The 16,792-nt window shown below is 48.7% G+C and overlaps 1 protein-coding gene across 5 annotated transcripts in view; it reads right to left on the reverse strand.

The window, feature by feature from the left end:
* The window catches only part of Tln2 (talin 2), a 426,813-nt gene extending 410,305 nt beyond the window's left edge, over positions 1–16,508 (reverse strand). For 3 of the 5 annotated variants that reach the window (XM_052713268.1, XM_052713262.1, XM_052713236.1), the window contains exon 1: positions 16,393–16,508. The gene's annotated coding sequence lies outside the window, so the exon portion shown is untranslated. Of the gene's footprint in view, positions 1–16,265; positions 16,288–16,392 lie in introns of those variants that run through there. The other 2 variants (XM_052713254.1, XM_052713245.1) reach the window with 2 other exon arrangements.
* Between the last annotated feature and the right edge of the window lie 284 nt (positions 16,509–16,792).

The following is a 16,792-nucleotide window of genomic DNA, read 5'->3' on the forward strand; positions in this document are numbered from 1 at the left end:
TTGTATCTGCAGAGACTCGATTCTCCTGAGGAGGCACTCTCCCTCACTCTGGCTCCCTTTGCTCTTCCTCCCTGTCCTCTTCCAAGCCTGACTGTCTCTCCACTTGCCTGGCTCAGCTGAGAAAAGTTCCCTCAGGAGAGCTTCCCAAATTGGCACTGAGTTCCCCCGACTAATGTCCCGCACAGCAGGCCTCTAGTTCCTCAATACACTTGCAATTGTCTTTTCGGAAAAGTGCATGGATGCTTATTTGGTGCCATTTGGCAAGCATCTCCCAGGATAATTCCTCTGACATGGTGCTTGGAGAAGGAGGACTTAAAAGTCCAGAGAAGCATTAGAAAAACGGTACTCTGTCTAAGCCTGTCCTTGGATAGGAATAAGACAGCCCACCATTGACAGGATGCAAAGCCCCGCAGGTCTCCTGAAACCCAAGCTAGCTGACTTTTACATTAGATCTAAGCCCTTTTTCCCTCCCAGGAACAGCAAGACGGTGTCAGAACAGCCAATGGACAGCCAGGAAGACAGCAGCACACTTGGTGGGGGGGTGCAGCCATGCAAAGGCTCCCTTATCCCCAGGCACCATCCTTCAGGCGCAGCCCAGCAGGAAGGCAGTGAGACAGAGATAGAGACATAGAGACGGAGGTGATAAGGATGGAGGTGATGAGGATGGAGATGGGGGAGGGAGGGGATAGAGATGGGGAAGGGATGAAAATGGTGGGGATGGAGGTGAGGATGGGATGGGATGGAGGTGATGGAATTAAGATGGGGTTTGGAGTGGAGGGATGAAGATGAGCATAGAGAGGGGAGGGGATGGAGATAGGGATGGGGAAGGGGGTGAGGATAGGAATGACGAGCATGGAGATGGACCTGGGGAAGGGGAAGGGATGGAGATGAAGATGCCAGTGGAGATGGGATGGAAATGGGGATGAGATGGCGATGGAGATGAGAACGGGGAGAGGAGCTTAAGAGTCAAGACCCACAGGGTCAGGAGTGAGCGGAACAGAAACCCGAGTCTAAACCCCCAGCTTCTCATCTCTTGCAGGTGTTCGGAAGGGGTCATCAGGGATACCACCTCCCTCCCCATGCCCTAGTGTGAAATGCTGACAGGTGTCCCTGCCTTCCAGGCACGCTTCCCCTAGGCTACTGTGACCACAAGTTCACCTCAGCTTCTGATTACATGGGGAGTCCCCCAGCTGTACATAAGGGTGGAACCCGAATTCCTAACACTAAGGTCCCCGGGGTGGTGCTGATGTTACCAGAACAGTGGTTAACCCTGAAGAGCAAGGACAGAAGCTCCTAATCCAACCCTAGCGAGAATCACATGGAGGAAGCATTAAGTACACCAAGACAAGCCTGAAGAGTAATAAGGAACATGACAGTACCAGCGCGAGTTAGACAAGCAGACATGTTTAAGCACCTCAGCTGGTCCCTTCCCATCCCTATTTAGAGGTCCCTCACTAGAGGGGCCAGTGCCTGCCTTCCATTTTTCATTTAAGTTAACTGGGGTTTTATCTTTTTTTTTTTTTTTTCTTGGACAGTCTCATGTAGCCCAGGCTGCCCTCAAACTGAATATATACCCGGAGATGACTTTGAATTCCTGCTCCCACCAGAGTGCAGGAATTACAAACACATGCCACCCACCCCTATGCGACGATGCTAGAGCTGGAACCCAGAGCTTCTGCGTGCCAGGCAAGCACTCTACCAACTGAGCCACAACTCCAGCCCCTCTTCAATTAACTTAAATGCTAATTAATCCCTTTCTTCTTGGAGGCCCCACAAAGCATATTAGAAAGATGAACTAATTTCCATGTTGCCGGCTCCTGGCACCCTTGGGAAATAATCCTTTGTCAGGACCTGGAGAAGGACTGTTCAATAACACAATATCAGATGACCCGAGACTGGAACTGAGCACTGGGGCTGGAAAGCTCACCTCCAACCTCAACCTCCTCAACCAATGAGCAATGCCAACCAGCACAGTCCTCGAATACACCTTGACGTTCTTAACATGGCCCAAAATGAAGGAGAGAAAACACACCAAACTCCTGTCCTGTGACTGGCTGGGGCACAAACAAAACCATACATTAACTTGCTCACTCTACAGAATTATAGATAATTAGCATCTGCTCAGAAGTATGCATAGTGTGGCTTCTATTCCCTTCTTGGAACCACTATGTAACTGAGGCATGATGGATGTATTCTACTGATGAGCACACACTGAGGGTTACAGCAAGCAGGTGACATGCCCAAGGTCATAGTATAAATGGTGGCCACTATGTGGTAGGCCATGTGTTGACCCATGTGCTGCCCCTTTGCAACATGTATCTCTCTTTGGGTTGTCTTACCATCACTGTGCACATGGGACTTAAGAAACCCCTGAGGACAGAGCACGGGTCTGTTTTCTTTCAGCCTGCATCCTCCAGGCATTCAGTAGACACCCAGAAAGAGCTTTGCCAAGTTTATGAGAGACTCCAAAGCCAGGGCTCCTCTATCTGGGCTGTCTTTAAAATCCATAACAACCATACAGGTGAACCACTGCTGGAGACACCAGACTTAGAAAAATAGAAACCTATTAAGACAAGAGTTGGAGAGTGTGCAAAGAAAGGCACTGGGGGTGGGGGGGGGGGAGTGTAGTCAGAGACCTAGAGGACATTTCTTCAGCCCTGCTACTTCAGTCACACCCAAACCATCAACGTGATAACTTAATCCATCCTCAGGACCTCTGAGAGCTCCCATGATGTTCCAGATGTGAGACTATGAAGAAAGGGATTAAGCCCAGGGATGAGAGGCTAAGTGCAACTCTCAGTAGCCCCTGGCCTGGGCTGGTGAGGAAAAAACATGTAACACTATTTTCAAACCAGTGTAAAACAGAGACACTTGAGATAGAGGTAGAGAGGACATGGCTTCACAGATGCAATCTTGATTTTTGATAACTAATTTACAAAAAAAAAAAAAGCACAGCTAAAGAGACAAGTTCCCTTGATACAGTGTATGTAGTAAAGATGTACTTATACATGGAGCTGGAGAGATGGCTTAACAGTTAAGAGCAACGTGCTGCTCTTGCAAAGGACTTGAGTTCAGTTCCCAGCACCTACATCAGGTAGCTCACAACCACCTGCAACTCCAGCTCCAGAGAGGTCTTGTGCCAGAGATGGATACTCACACACATGTGCACACACACACACACACACACACACACACACACACACACACACACACACAAAATTAAAAATAAACCTTCTTTTAAGAAACAAAAAAGAATGCAGCTACATACAGTAAAATTCATTCTTTACAGGAACACAGTTCAATAGCTGTGACAAACACATATATAGTCTGCTACAGCTTTTTGAGTATTTAGCTCTAACTTTCCAAGAATGCATTATATAAAGTAATGTGGAGCTGAAGAGATGGTCAGCCATTAAAGGCTAGGCTCACAACCATGAAATAATGTGGTGTACATGACCCAATAACACAAAATTAATATTGGCTCCCCTTCTAAAGCTGAAAGTCTCCATTCAGCCAAAAGAAAAAAAAAAAAAAAAACAGAATTGAACAAAAAAAAAAAATCTTGTCTCCAGGGGCAGAAAATCAATTCACACAACATCTGCAAGGCATGGGTCTCAAAATACCAAGATCTAGTGTGCCGGTTAATGCAACTGAATCTCCTGCACCAGGAGACAGGGTCCCTCCTCCCACCCTCCCCCCCCCCCATATGTAACCATTTACCAATTGCTTAATTTAATATGCACACTGAGCTCAAGGATGCAGACATATATCTATCGCAGGCCATTCCTAACCACCTGTGCAAGCTTAAAACCACAAGACCTCCTTAAATTATCTCCAGAAATCTTTACTATCATTCACAGACGGTGCCAGTACACCAAAGGACTTTACCTGCTCAAAGAACCTAGCTTTTTAAGGTCGATTTTTAAATGAATTGCAGGAGTTTATATAAAAAATGGGAGAGTGATTGATTATTCAAAGAAAACTCAGAAATGCATTACATTTCTGACTGAAGAATAAAGCCCTAGCATCTTCAAATGAGACAACAAAATCCCAACCCAGAAAATGGTTAGAAATGTCACTAAAATACAGGGTAAGGTTTATAACTGGAGTGGGAGTGGGGGGTAGGCAGTGTACAGAAGTGATATCCAAACGCTAGTGTTATGACACTCAAATTTCAGAGGACCTAAGATGATCTTGACAAGAAGAACTAAAAATTCTTGGGTCTGAAAGAAACCTATCAAGTGAGATCCTCTGAGGATGGGCAGCTACAGTGTTTACCCATACTCTGAAGTCCTTCCAATGATGGTTATGCCAGGACCACACTCAGAGCTAAGACGTGATGGATCTACGAGTAACAGAATCACTCCAGATGCAGAGTGACTGCCTTATTTGCATAGAGCCCTAGGTCCCATACCCAGGGATACACACACACTGGGTGTGGTGACTCAAGTCTAAAATCTCTGCACTCAGAAGGTGGAAACACGAGGATGGTGGCCAAAAGTTCAAAGTCATTCTTCAATATATAGTGACTTTCTAGGCAGCCAAAGATTTATGAGACTCTGGGTTTTTTTGGGGGGAAGGGGAGAGAGAAGGGGCAAGAGAAGAGAGAGTGTGTGAGAGAGAGAGAGGAGAAAGGAGAAAGAGTATGAGAGAGAGAGGAGAGAGAAGGGGAGAGGGGGAGGGGTAAAGGAGAGGGAGGGAGAGAGAGAGAGAGAGGGAGAGAGAGAGAGAGAGATGCTGAATAGCCTGAGCATTGGTCCTGAACATGGCTTCTAACTTACGGGCTAATAGCAAAACTGAGAAACGTTTCCATTCTTCAAGGAGATTGGTACTATAATACTGACAGGGAACCACACAGGGACAATACTTTACTATTGGGGGTTGTCAGCTCTACATCTAGCTCCTGATCCAGCAGCTTAGAATTCAAGTCTTACCTCAGCAGTGCTGCTAGAAAACCTTTAAGAGCCCAGTTGGCCACATTTAAATGTCTTTCTGCAGGTGATTCTGCAGCACCCATAAGTTTAAGCACATTTTCGTTAATACATTTATACTCTGTAACAGTAAAGACGCTGAATTCCCACAAAACTTTAAACTATTAAATTATACTTTATTATAATTTATTGTTAATATTAATATAATTATATACATTGTTTAATATATATACATAAATGAATGGGGGGGTGTAATGTGCACCTGAGGGCAGAGGCCAGAAAAGGGTTGTTATATTCCCTGGAGTTGGAGTCACAGGCAGCTGTGAGCCATCTGACATGGGTGCTGGGAATCGAACCCAGGTCGTCTGCAACGGAAGTACTCAATCTTATCCAGAGGGCTATCTCTCCAGCCCCTCGTCACAACATTTCTTGCTCCATCGTCCTGAATGAAGGTTTTGTTTTTTTTTTTTTTTTTGCCTTAGTAAAGGGCGCAGCATTTATTTGTGATTGAACCATCTCAATTTATTTTTCCACACTAAAGTGTGATGTGCACCTATATGATAGAAAATTCAAACAAGCTTTATTTTCCACTTACTGAGCCTATAATTTTCATTAGCACAAACTGAGTAGCCAAAGGCCCTGCCCACAGAATACGAACAAGGGAGCTATATACAGGGTAGAGCAAGGGCCAGGGATATGGCTGAGTCGGTAGAGTACTTGCCCAGCATGCTGGGTTCCATCCCAGCACCACATAAAACCAGTTATAACTCACTCCTGTAATCCCAGCCCTTGGAAGTGGTGGCAGGAGGATCAGAAGAAACTCAAGGTCATCCTCAGCTACATAGAGAGAGTTCCGGTCCAGCCTGGGCTACATGAGACTGTGTCTTACAACAGAACAGCAGCAGGTTGGCTTCCCCACAAAAAAGTTCTCTCCCTTCCAATAACAGTCTGTCTCTCCTCTCTCTGTCTCTGTCTCTCTGTCTCTCTGTCTCTCTGTCTCTCTCTCTCTCTCTCTCTCTCTCTCTCTCTGATGCTTCCTGCCACCTCCCGGGCAAGGCAGTGGGCAAAAAGAGTCCACTGATAACTTGGTGGTGCTTTTCTTCCCTCTGAGGAACAATGTTCAAGGTGGAGTGTATTAGGTCCTCTCTGAGTGCATCAAAAACTCCAGGGGGGACAATGAAAGGTACAGATTCCTTGGTTGAAAACTCGGCTTGGTTCATAAGTATCCCACAAGGCTTCCCAAGCCCGAATGAGTTTCCCAGGAGACAATTACTCATGTCAAGGATGGAGACACAGAGGTGTTAGAGGAGACAGTTGTGAATGGAAAAGACCTGAGTCAGAGTCAAACTCACGCCACATTCGACAAAAGGACCTTGCTGTACCTCTGCTTTCTCAAAGTCTGATGAGAACACCTGCCTCCCATGGTTGCCATGGCAACCAGCATGCACGGTCTTAGTAGATGCAAAGAGACAGGTGCAGGGCAATGGCACCTGTAGGTGCCAAGATTCCACAGTGAAGCACCCAGGCTCCTTAGCCTGAAAAGGGAATTCACCAACAAGCAGTCCGTGGCAGATTCAGATTTTGAAACAGAAGACTGTTTGATCATCTACAGGTTGAACTATGTTCTACTCTTAAAAGAAAGAAAGAAAAATAAATACTGAAGTCTATCCCCTTGTACCTCAGAAGGTGACCTTATTTAGAAATTAAGTTTTCACAGAGATAATCGAGTTGAAATAGGACCATTTAGGTGACCCTTAATCCAATATGTCAGGTGTGTTACAAACAGGGGGCATTTGGAGACAGAAACAAGAAACAGAATAAGAGCATGAAGGTGTGAGGACAGGGGTCCAGGGAGGGCATGGGCTGAGCAGAGGTCTCAACAGAATCTCTACATGGGCCTCAAAAAGAACCAGCCCTTGGTCTTGAACTTCAGGAACTTATCTGTTTTTACGTTGTTAAGTGTGTGGAATCTTGCTATGACAGCCATAGAAACCAATATAACCTGTGAGGGTTAACTCAAAAGAAACGTGCCCTTTTCCTATTCTTTTTGGACATGTGGTCACCCCACACTTCGCCGATTCCACAGGGCTTGTTCTAGCAGGGTCCATCAGATCTGACCATAAAATTCCAGGTAAACACTGTAAGGTACATCCAAGGGCCGGATGGGCAGCCGGGAATAACCCAACCACTGCCGGCTCTGACGTGCAATCTTGGCCTGGAGCAACTGTCACCAGACAGGAAAGTCCCAAGAGCCACAAGTTCACCGGCAAGAAGCAGGGACCGACCTTCGGAACTGTCAAATCCCCCTTTGCACAGCTGGCCCGCACCTCCCGCTTCTTTCCCAGTCTCAGCAGCACTTGGCCAGCATCGAGTGGTCCACCACCTTGCCCGGGAGCTGGTGAAATCCATCTGAGCATCTCCAACACTCACCTGGCGGCCCTAATCATCAAAGCCCTGAGGAGGCGATTTTCTCCAGCTGAACTAAGCTTTCCCTCTCACCTAAGTAGAACAAAACACACCAGGGAAAGAGGCCAGAAAATTAAATTTCCCCAAAGAAAAGAAAGGGCCCTTTCAATATGCATTTAAAGTGGCAGGCTACAGGGCCTTAGTGACCAGCGTGTAGGGGAGCTAGGGGACTGTGGCCCAGTGAGATGGGTGTCCTGCATTCCAGAGGAGGCAAGTCTGTCCTGTGTCCCCTGGCTGCCCTGACCTCCTCCATCCCCTCTCTGACAGTCTCTCCTAGGAGCCTCCCCTCAGAGACTCAAGGAGGTGAGGTGGGCTGAGTTTAGGACGGGGCATACCTTAGAAGAAGGTCCAGCAGCTCAGGTAAGAAAAGAAGAAAGCTCCTGGCAGTGATCTAAAAAAAAAAGGAATCCCAGCACCAACTCATCAGTGTGTGCGTGTGTGTGTGTGTGTGTGTGTGTGTGTGTGTATTTTCCTGGGGGCACGTGAACATCCGTGTATAGGCTTATGAGCATATACGTGCACATGTGCACGGAGACCCTGGATGTCAACATCATTTTTTTTTTTTTTTTTTTTTTTTGAGACATGGCCTGGAACCAGCCAAACCGGCTAGACTTGACTGGCCAGCAAGCCCCAGTGATCCTCCTGTCTCTACCTCCCCAGTGCTGGGATTACAAGCATTTGCCACTCACTACACTCAGCTCTTTAAAAGTTGGTTCTAGGGATCAAACTCGGGTCCTCAGAATTGCAAGAAAATAACTTTACCAAATGAATTGTCACCCTAGACTCTTTTCTTTGCGGGGGGGGGGGGGGGGGGGGGGGGGGGGGGGCAGATAATAAAAATACGCTTCCTTTGAACCAGGCTAAGACATCCTACAAACGCATCTGCCTTTTCCATTGGGTGCTAAACCCAAGCGCTCGGTGGCTATACCTCAGCTGCCTCGGCTGACATCTTACCACAGGGTAGCTCCTTTGACTCCACATGGAGAGGGCTTGGAATGACAAGTGCTAGGCCAGTTGAAAGCCCTTCAAGGAGAAAATTAAGCCTCTTAAAGTGGCCTCCGTATAATCTCTCAAACCCGGGAATAATCCACGCTCTCCTTGGAAGAGCTGCCATGAACGACCCTGAGGACCCACATTTAGGAACTGGCTTCACTCAAATCAAATAGCAGCTAGACCCAAGTGCCAAGCCATTAACTGGGCAGCCCTGAGGCAAGGCAAACAGGAGGTGAAGAATTTCTTCACTGAAGCACACTACGAAGCCTGGGTCACCAGGACAGCAGCAGTGGGGCCATACGGGGAACTGTCCCACTCAGGTGCAGTAACTCATTCTCCCATGAGCCAGGCTTAGGACAGAAGGGAGACAGCTCCCCAGGGTCAAGTGGCTCTGGGGATGAGTGATTCTCAAGAACACTGACTAGGTCAACAACCAACACTTCAGACAAGTCAATTTGTCGTCTTCAACCCAGTGTCAAAAGTTACCAAGAAGGCGGCTGAAGTGCCCCCTCTTCAGAGATAAACATGAGAGGGGCAGCCATTTGTCTCCTCTAACCATCCTTGGCAGGCACTTCCTGTCGCTCAACAAGTATTTAACAAGGGTGTGCTTACCCGTTCAGTACCTGAGCCCCTCATCCCCAGAACAAGACCTCAAACCACTGCAGCCTGACATAAAATCTGAAAGGGCGGTATTACTCCTCATCCAGGGCTAACTCTGGAACTAGGAAGAGCCCATCACTCATGCAGACAAATGGGGATCCAGTGGCAGAAGCGGCCTCTCTTCTGGAGCAGGGTGTGTGTGTGTGTGTGTGTGTGTGTGTGTGTGTGTGTATGTGTGTGTGTGTGTACACACGTGTGTGGAGGCCAGAGATCAGCCTTAGGTGTTGGTGTCATTCCTCAGGAGTCATCCACTTGTTCTGTTTTTTGTGTGTTGTTATTGTTGTTGTTTGTTTTGAGATGGGGTTCACTGTCTAACCCTGGATAACCTCAAACTCCACATAAACAAAGCAGGCCTCAAACTCACAGAAATCCACCTGCCTCTGCCTGACCAGTGCTGGGATTGAAGATGTAATCTATCACATCTACCCTTTCTAACATTTATTTTACTATGTGTTTATGTGTCTATGTGCCCCATGTGCATGTGGGGGTAGGGTGCCTTTGAAGGTCAGACTGATATTAGATTCCCTGGAGCTGGAGGTACAGGCAGTTGTGAGTCACCCACTATAGGTACTGAGAACCAAACCCCAGTCCTCTGAAAGAGCAGCAAGCACAAGCACTCTCAACCACTGAACCATCTCTCCAGCCCCAACAAGTTCTTTTGGGGGACAGGGTCTCTTACTAGATCAGGAGCTTCAAGAGTAGGCCAGGCTGGCTGGTCAGGGAGACCCAAGGATCATCCTGTCTCCACCTCCCCAGCATTGGGATCCCAAATACACAGCACCACACCCGACTTCTGCCTGGGAACTGGGGGTGGAACTCCGGGTCCTCACATTTGTGCAGGGAGCACTTTGAAGACTAGGCCACCTCCAAAGCACTTGGGGCTTCTATGCCACAAGATGGATAAGATCTCACACGTGATATCATGGAATGTCAAAGTGATACGGATTCCAGAAAGGAAGAGGCCTGAGACAGAAGTAGGGATACCACCGTGACCTCTCAGGAGCAGAGTATTGCAGACTCCTAAATGAAATGTTTCGTGAAACCAAAGTTCCGGCTTCCGGAAGCCGGAAAGATTAGATCAAACAAGAAAGCTGGAGTCAGAGTAGCCAGGGGCAGATTCACTTGGTGAAGAGAATGTTCCAGAGAGGAGGCAATCAGCTGACTGAATTATGCTGAAAGTGCACCCGGACTCAGTCCTCACATGCTGCTGATGCCTTAAGAAGGTTTCGTTGAGGCCAGTCTGGCGGCACACGACTTTAAGCCCAGCACTCGGGAGGCAGAGGCAGGCAGATCTCTGAATTCAAGACTAGCCCTGCAAGTTCCTGGACAGCAAGAGCTAAAAAGAGAGACACTGTCTCAAAAACAACAACAGCAACTGTTTCTTTGGATTTTTTTTTTGTTTTAAAATTTATTTCTTAATTGTGTATATGTATATAGTAGGCCTGTGCACATGAGTACAGTTGCCCATGGTGTCCAGATGAGGGTATCTGATGCCCTGAAACTGGAGATAAGGGTGGTAGGCTGTAGGTGCTGGGAACCAAATCTGTTTTCTCTGCAAAAGCAGTATATATTTATAGCCATTGAGCTATGTCTCCAGTCCCTTAAGAAATGTTTGCACTTGCCAGGAGGTGGTGCCACACACCTTTAATCCTGATACTCAAAAGGTAAAGGCAAGGGGATCTCTGTGAGTTCGAGGCCAGCCTGGTCTACAGAGGACAGGCTCCAATGCTACACTAAGAAACCCTGACTCAAAAAGCAAAAAAAAAAAAAAAGAAGGGAAGGAGGAGGAGGAGAAGGAGAGAAAGAAAGAAATGTTTTCCCAAAGACGTGGGGTAAAAGCCAGAGTAAAGTAGGAGAAAGAATGAGTGGGCAAGCCAGGCGCGGTAGCACACACCTTTAATCCCAGCACTTAGGAAAGAGGTAGGCAAGTCTCTGTAAGTTCAAAGCCAGCCTGGTCTACATAGCAAGTTTGAGAGCAGCCAGGGAATACACAATGAGTCCCTGTTTAAAAAAAAATAAAGACAAATGAATGGGGAGGAAAGTGAGTCCAAACATGATAACTCTTTCAAAAAGGGCTGGAGAGATAACTTTGGCCTTTAAGAGCACATTTTGCTTTTAGAAAGGACCTGGGTTCAGTTTCCAGCATCCACATGGTAGATTACAACCACCTGTAACTGCAGTTCCAGGGAATCCAATGTCCTCTTCTGGCCTCCTCCGGCACACGGCACACAAATAGTGCACAGACATACATGTAGATAAAACACTCATACACAGAAAATAAAATAAATATTTTTTAAAGTATTTGCTAAGAGGGGAGAGCAGAGAAATGAGAGGTGAACGGGCTAGGACATGGAGTCAAGGGGCTTCACTTGCTGATGGTGATGCTCTTTGCCTGGGATGAAGAAGCTAGAGCATCCCCAGTGCAGACAACCCCATCAAAGAGGGTCTCTGACAGTGTGGACGGGAAAGGGGAAGGGCTAAGAGAGAGTGAAGGGCAGGGCAGATGAGAAATCCTCACCCGTCAGTCAGCGGACTCAATGCAGGAAGACAAGGTTTGAGACTAGCACGAAACTGCATCTTAGTGAAGGAAGCCAAGGCACCAGCTGAGAGCAATTTCAGATGAGAAGCACAGTGGGCCCGGCAGTGTCAAGAGGCCCCTCGGGATTCATGGTCATACATCAAGAGCTTGCCAGTGCAGATGGCCATGTGGCTTCTCCACCCAGGCTCATTAGCCAGGGGCTAGGGCGGCAAAAGTGGAGCAGAGGGCAAGTCTAATCAAGGGTGAGTTACTCAGCAAAATGAGATAAAGGGACGGGGTCAAGGAGGTTGGGGGTGTTCAGGAACCTGAAATGAGGACGAGAAAGGGGTCTTGTCTCCAAAAAAAAAAAAAAAAAGTGACGCTCCCTTTTCTATTTTTATCATATGTGTATGAGCGGGTTTTGTGTGTGTTTTCTGTTTGTTTGTTTTTGCCAGTGTGTATATATATATGCATTCCTGGTGCCTGCAGAGGCCAGAAGAAGGAATCAGACCCACTGCAAATGGAATTACATATAGTAAGGAGCTGCCACATGGGTGCTGGGAACAGAACCTGGGTTCTTTGACAGAGCGGCAACCGCTCTCACTTAACCTTTGAGCCCTCTCTCCAGCCCCAGTCTGCTTCTCTTGTGGGAGCTGCCTGCTCTTCCTGTGTGCATCTTTTGATAGTTCTGTGCTCCATAAACCACTTAATCACACTTATCTCCTCCCCACCTTATCTACTAGATAAATACAAAACAAGAGCACTACCCTCAAGGGATATGATGTGCGGGTGAGGGCAGGTTTGTCTTATCAGAGGAGCAAGATAAACCCCCTAGTGCTTTTACTGCATAAGTGAATGGAAGACACGGAGAATTCTGTTTGCTAAAGCCAAAGGCAGGAGAGTAAAAAAGAAACACAAATGTGTGCGAGTTGCTGTAGGCTCTTAGAACAGTATGGTAGATAGAATCAGTCGGTAGAAATGGAATTGTTGGTTAAAAACAAAACAAAAATGTGGGCCTGCTGTGGGCTCTGAAAAATCCACTGTGAAATAGGCTGTAAATATAACTCAGAGCACACGTGAAGGGCAGCTCTAAGGACCACGGAATCTTGTGCTCAGCTTGCCATATGGCAAGTGCCAAGAAGACAAAGATTACTAAAGTGGTCAGCCTTCAGGAGGAGCCCGGCTCCACAGGTCTGGTCTTCTCCACTTTTGTTTTACCCTCTAAGACTTCCTTATCTTTTGAGTTTTCCCTGCTTGTTAGGGAAGGGAGCAGCAAGAAAGTTTGGAAGAGTTCAATTTTATGGAAAACACCCACCACTTATCCCCATTATTTGTAATAGTTGTGTTTGGCTTGTGTTTTAGCTAGGCTTGTTATTAAATATAAAAGCAATAGGATTAAAAAGTTCTGGATGGGGTAAATACTGTAATTAAAAAGGCACCAGTTGGGTTTGTTAAGCTATAATTCTAGAATGCTGGCCTCCTTGTTATATTTTTCTTCTTGTCTTTAAACATTTTTTGTACCTAATAAAAAATTGTTTTGAATGATTTAACTGGTTTTAGTACTTCCTGTTAGTCAAACACCACCCAAAATCCCCAAGAAAATATTCTGGCTCAAAAGTCCTAGAACAAGAATGTCACAGATCACAAGTCGCAGACACCATCCTAAGAGCCTGGGCATGCCACATGCACACACACCACCTGTCACATGGCCTGGTAAACTGATAGGCAACTTTCCAACTCACAAAGGCACTTTTCTAACCCTTTTGAAGTTACAAAATCTCACTGGGGGAAATAAAATCAGGCACTTTGATCAGGCTATGAAGTTACAATAGTAAGAATCAGGCAAGAAACAGCAAAGCCTGGCTAATAATACCTGGTGAAAGAGGCATACAAAATTAAATAAATATTAAAGTAATCCACTTGAAATTAAATATTAGAGGACCAGAAATAAAGCATCTCTGAGGCTGGCTGGTAAAGGGCACTTGCCACAAAGCCTAATGACCTGAATTCAATTCCAGAGAGCCACATGGTAGAAGAGTTGATTCTTCCGACCTCTACACAGGGTGCCTTATGGTGTTCCCCCCCACCTCCCCACACAAAATATATAGCGAGATAGGTAGCTAGATGTACAAATAAATGTAATTTTAAAAATCTTTTTAAAACGCTCTTTTAAGTTAATTTTCATTGCATCGCGTTTAAAAGCTGTGCAAAAAATATGGTGAGGTTTAAACACACACATAGCCCACGCCTGTACTGAATAGCAACTTAAAAGGATCAAGTTTGGAAATTTTCACTTCTCCCTGGAGATAGCCTGAAACACAAAGCCCCAAACTGAGACCCTCACAATCCCATAGTATCTCCTACATAAATGAAAAGGGGCACAAAGGCCCGGAGTAGACAGTGACTGAGAACTGTCTGCGTCTGGAATTCAGGGTACCACCTCTCCTCTAAGCCTGGAAACTTCAATGTAATTTAAGGGGAGGAGGCTTTCAGCAGTTAATTCTCCCAAACATGAGCTATTCTAATTTTGGACAAGTGTCATCTCAGTCTTTTCCACTCTTCTAGTGTTCAAATTAAAAAGGAGGGGGGAAAAGAAACATTTCTTGCATGCACACCACCACCCCTTCTCAAGGCCAAGCGTCACACCCACTCTTCCTCCTCACTTCTGCACAGAGATCTCCATGGTGCGGATCAAAGATACAACCTCCTAAACTGAAAGGGTTAACTTTCACACTGGAGGCACTTAATGAAGCTCCCAGGCGATTGCTGATGTCAGGGGCATATCTCCCTAATGGAAATCTCTGCTCCTCCACCCCCACCCCCCACCCCGTTAGGTTCCTGTGGTCCTTCCCGGAATGTCTTCCAGTGATGAAGACCCCAAGAGCTGACATGATCTCTCTACTGTGACAGTTTCATTAAGACACCAAGGAGAAAAGCTAACACATTCCAGCACTCAGCCAATCACAGGTCAGCAAACACACTCTGCCCTGCCCCTTCACTACAAGGCGGGGGTCACAGTCTATGTACAAAAGTAAAGATTCCCCCACAGGCCCACTTCTAGTAAGTCACCACGTCCGGGAGCTAGGACATAGTGAATGTCAGTTCCCTCGACCACGGGCTATCAGAATCAAAAGTGTCACTTTGAGCACCATAGTGCTCGTAATTACGTGTATTTCGGGGTGCGCTTCCCCGGGACACCTCCTACTCCTCTGTCTTTAATTGTGTCTGTCCTCTACAACACCATACACTTCAGCTCACTCCTCTCCCGTTCTCTGGAAAGAATCCGGATTTAGTTTTTCATTAACCTTCCTTCCTTTCCTTTCCTTCCATCTCTGTCCCATCACCAGCAGCAAGAAAACAAGTTTTCCCACGTGTCACCTGAAGCCCCGACTTTGGGAAACGCCCCCCTTTCCTCCTCCAGCCCGTGCCACAGTGAGAGCCCTGCACGCAGCCGCCGGTTGCTACACCAGTCGCTTCCACAAACCAGGAGACGACAGGCGGTTTCAGGCTGATCCACATAAGCCAGGCCTTTGCCCCATCTACGAACCTAGTCGCTTCCTCTCCAGCCAGGAGTGAGCTCCCGCGCCAGGTGGAACACCCCGCGAGCCGCGATGCTGGGGGAAAAAGAGGTGCTGAAGGAAACGCTCTGCAACGTGCAATGGGGCCGGGGAAGCGGCGGAGCGCACGGCTCCGGCGGAGCGCTGGCAGCGGTGGCCTGGGGAAAAGAGGGGCGTGTGCTCTGCGCCTCGCAACCCCAAATGCTACGACTCCGCTGCACCGTGACACCAGCGAGCCGCACGCTTCGGTCCCCTGTGCCTCTCTTCCCCCCAGACTCAGCCTGGCTCGGCCTGGGCGACACGCTGCAGTCTGCGCGCCCTTGTGGGGACAGCCGCCTCCTAGCTCGCCCGGGCGCGCAAACTTTCCCAGCGACAATCGCTCCGGCCTCCCCCGGGCGCTTCGGAAAGTGGGCGCCCCCTTAGCCTCTATAAAACCCACTGAAAACATGGCGCCCTCAAACGTCGTTCCTTGGGCCCCGAATTGCCGGTCTCCAGGTCCCTCCCGATCCCCGCCGGCGCGAAATCTCAGCTCCTGGGGGTCGGGGAAGGATACGCGAGGCCGCCGCGCCGGATCCAAACCCTGCCCTCGCTCTCGGCCCCGCGCTTTCCCCGAGCGAGCGGTCGGCGACTAGCAGCTGTCTAGTAGCGAGATGACTAGGGAAAGGGGGAGTCGCGCAACCCGCAGGTCTCAAGAGTCGGGCGCTGGGAAGCAGCCCCGGGTGCCTTTCGCCGCAAGCCGGGGCGGGAGACTTGTTTGCAAAGTGGCGCTGGAAGTCGGGGCAGCCAGTGCTGGAATGAAGCCGCTCTGCCCTCCGCCAACTCTGTCGGCGCCAGGGCCCTGGCCGGGGTCTAGGGGACCCCTCGGTGCAGACCCGGCCGCTTTTCCGACCCCGTTACCGGAAACCCGAGGAGGGAACCCAGGAGGGAACCAGCTACCTAGGGCTAGCGATCAGCTCTCCGGCTCCAGCTGAAAGACTATTTGCAAAGCCCGGCACCCGGGCTGAGTGCGGCGAAACCTACATGTGCAATAGACAGGTGCATTCGTTGCAATTTATTTTTCTTTTCTTGAAAAAAAAACAACCCTCCTAGGAAATGAAATCTAGAAGCTTGACAGGGTTTTTCTACATTGACATCACTTACGAGATGCAAACCCGAGAAGAAAACCACCCACATATTCCTTCTGGAGAGGGGAGGGAAAAGGCACTCGAAATCCCTGCAGCGCGCATACAAGCTGGAGAGCAGGGTAGCGCCACGCGCCGCGCCTTACCGCGGGGATGCAGCTACTGTCTCATTGCGGAGCGCCAGCCCCCGAGTGCAGCCGGCTCCGCTCCCGCTGCGCCGCCGCCGCCGCCGCCGCCGCCGCCGCCGCCGCCGCTGGCTCCGGGCGCGGAACCGGAGCCGAGGGCGAGCGCGAGCGCACGGCCCGCGAGCGCCGGGAGGGCAGGAAGCGCGTCATCACTGGGGGACGGCGCGGCGGAGCTCGCCACCCGGCTCCTGGGTGTCCGCACCCCGGGCGCGGGATGGGGGCGCGCGCGAAGCCGTGGTGGAGCTAGGGTGGGAGAGGCGCAAGGGACACCCCCGGCTACCCCAGACACTGGAGGGAGATGAGGCGGCATGGGGACCAGGCATCTGCTGGGACAGGGCCTCTGAGTCCTCCGAGCGCCTCT

This window comes from Peromyscus californicus, unplaced genomic scaffold (genome assembly GCF_007827085.1).
Source record: "Peromyscus californicus insignis strain IS unplaced genomic scaffold, ASM782708v3 Scaffold_11__1_contigs__length_118956290, whole genome shotgun sequence".
NCBI classification, from domain to species: Eukaryota; Metazoa; Chordata; class Mammalia; order Rodentia; family Cricetidae; genus Peromyscus; species Peromyscus californicus.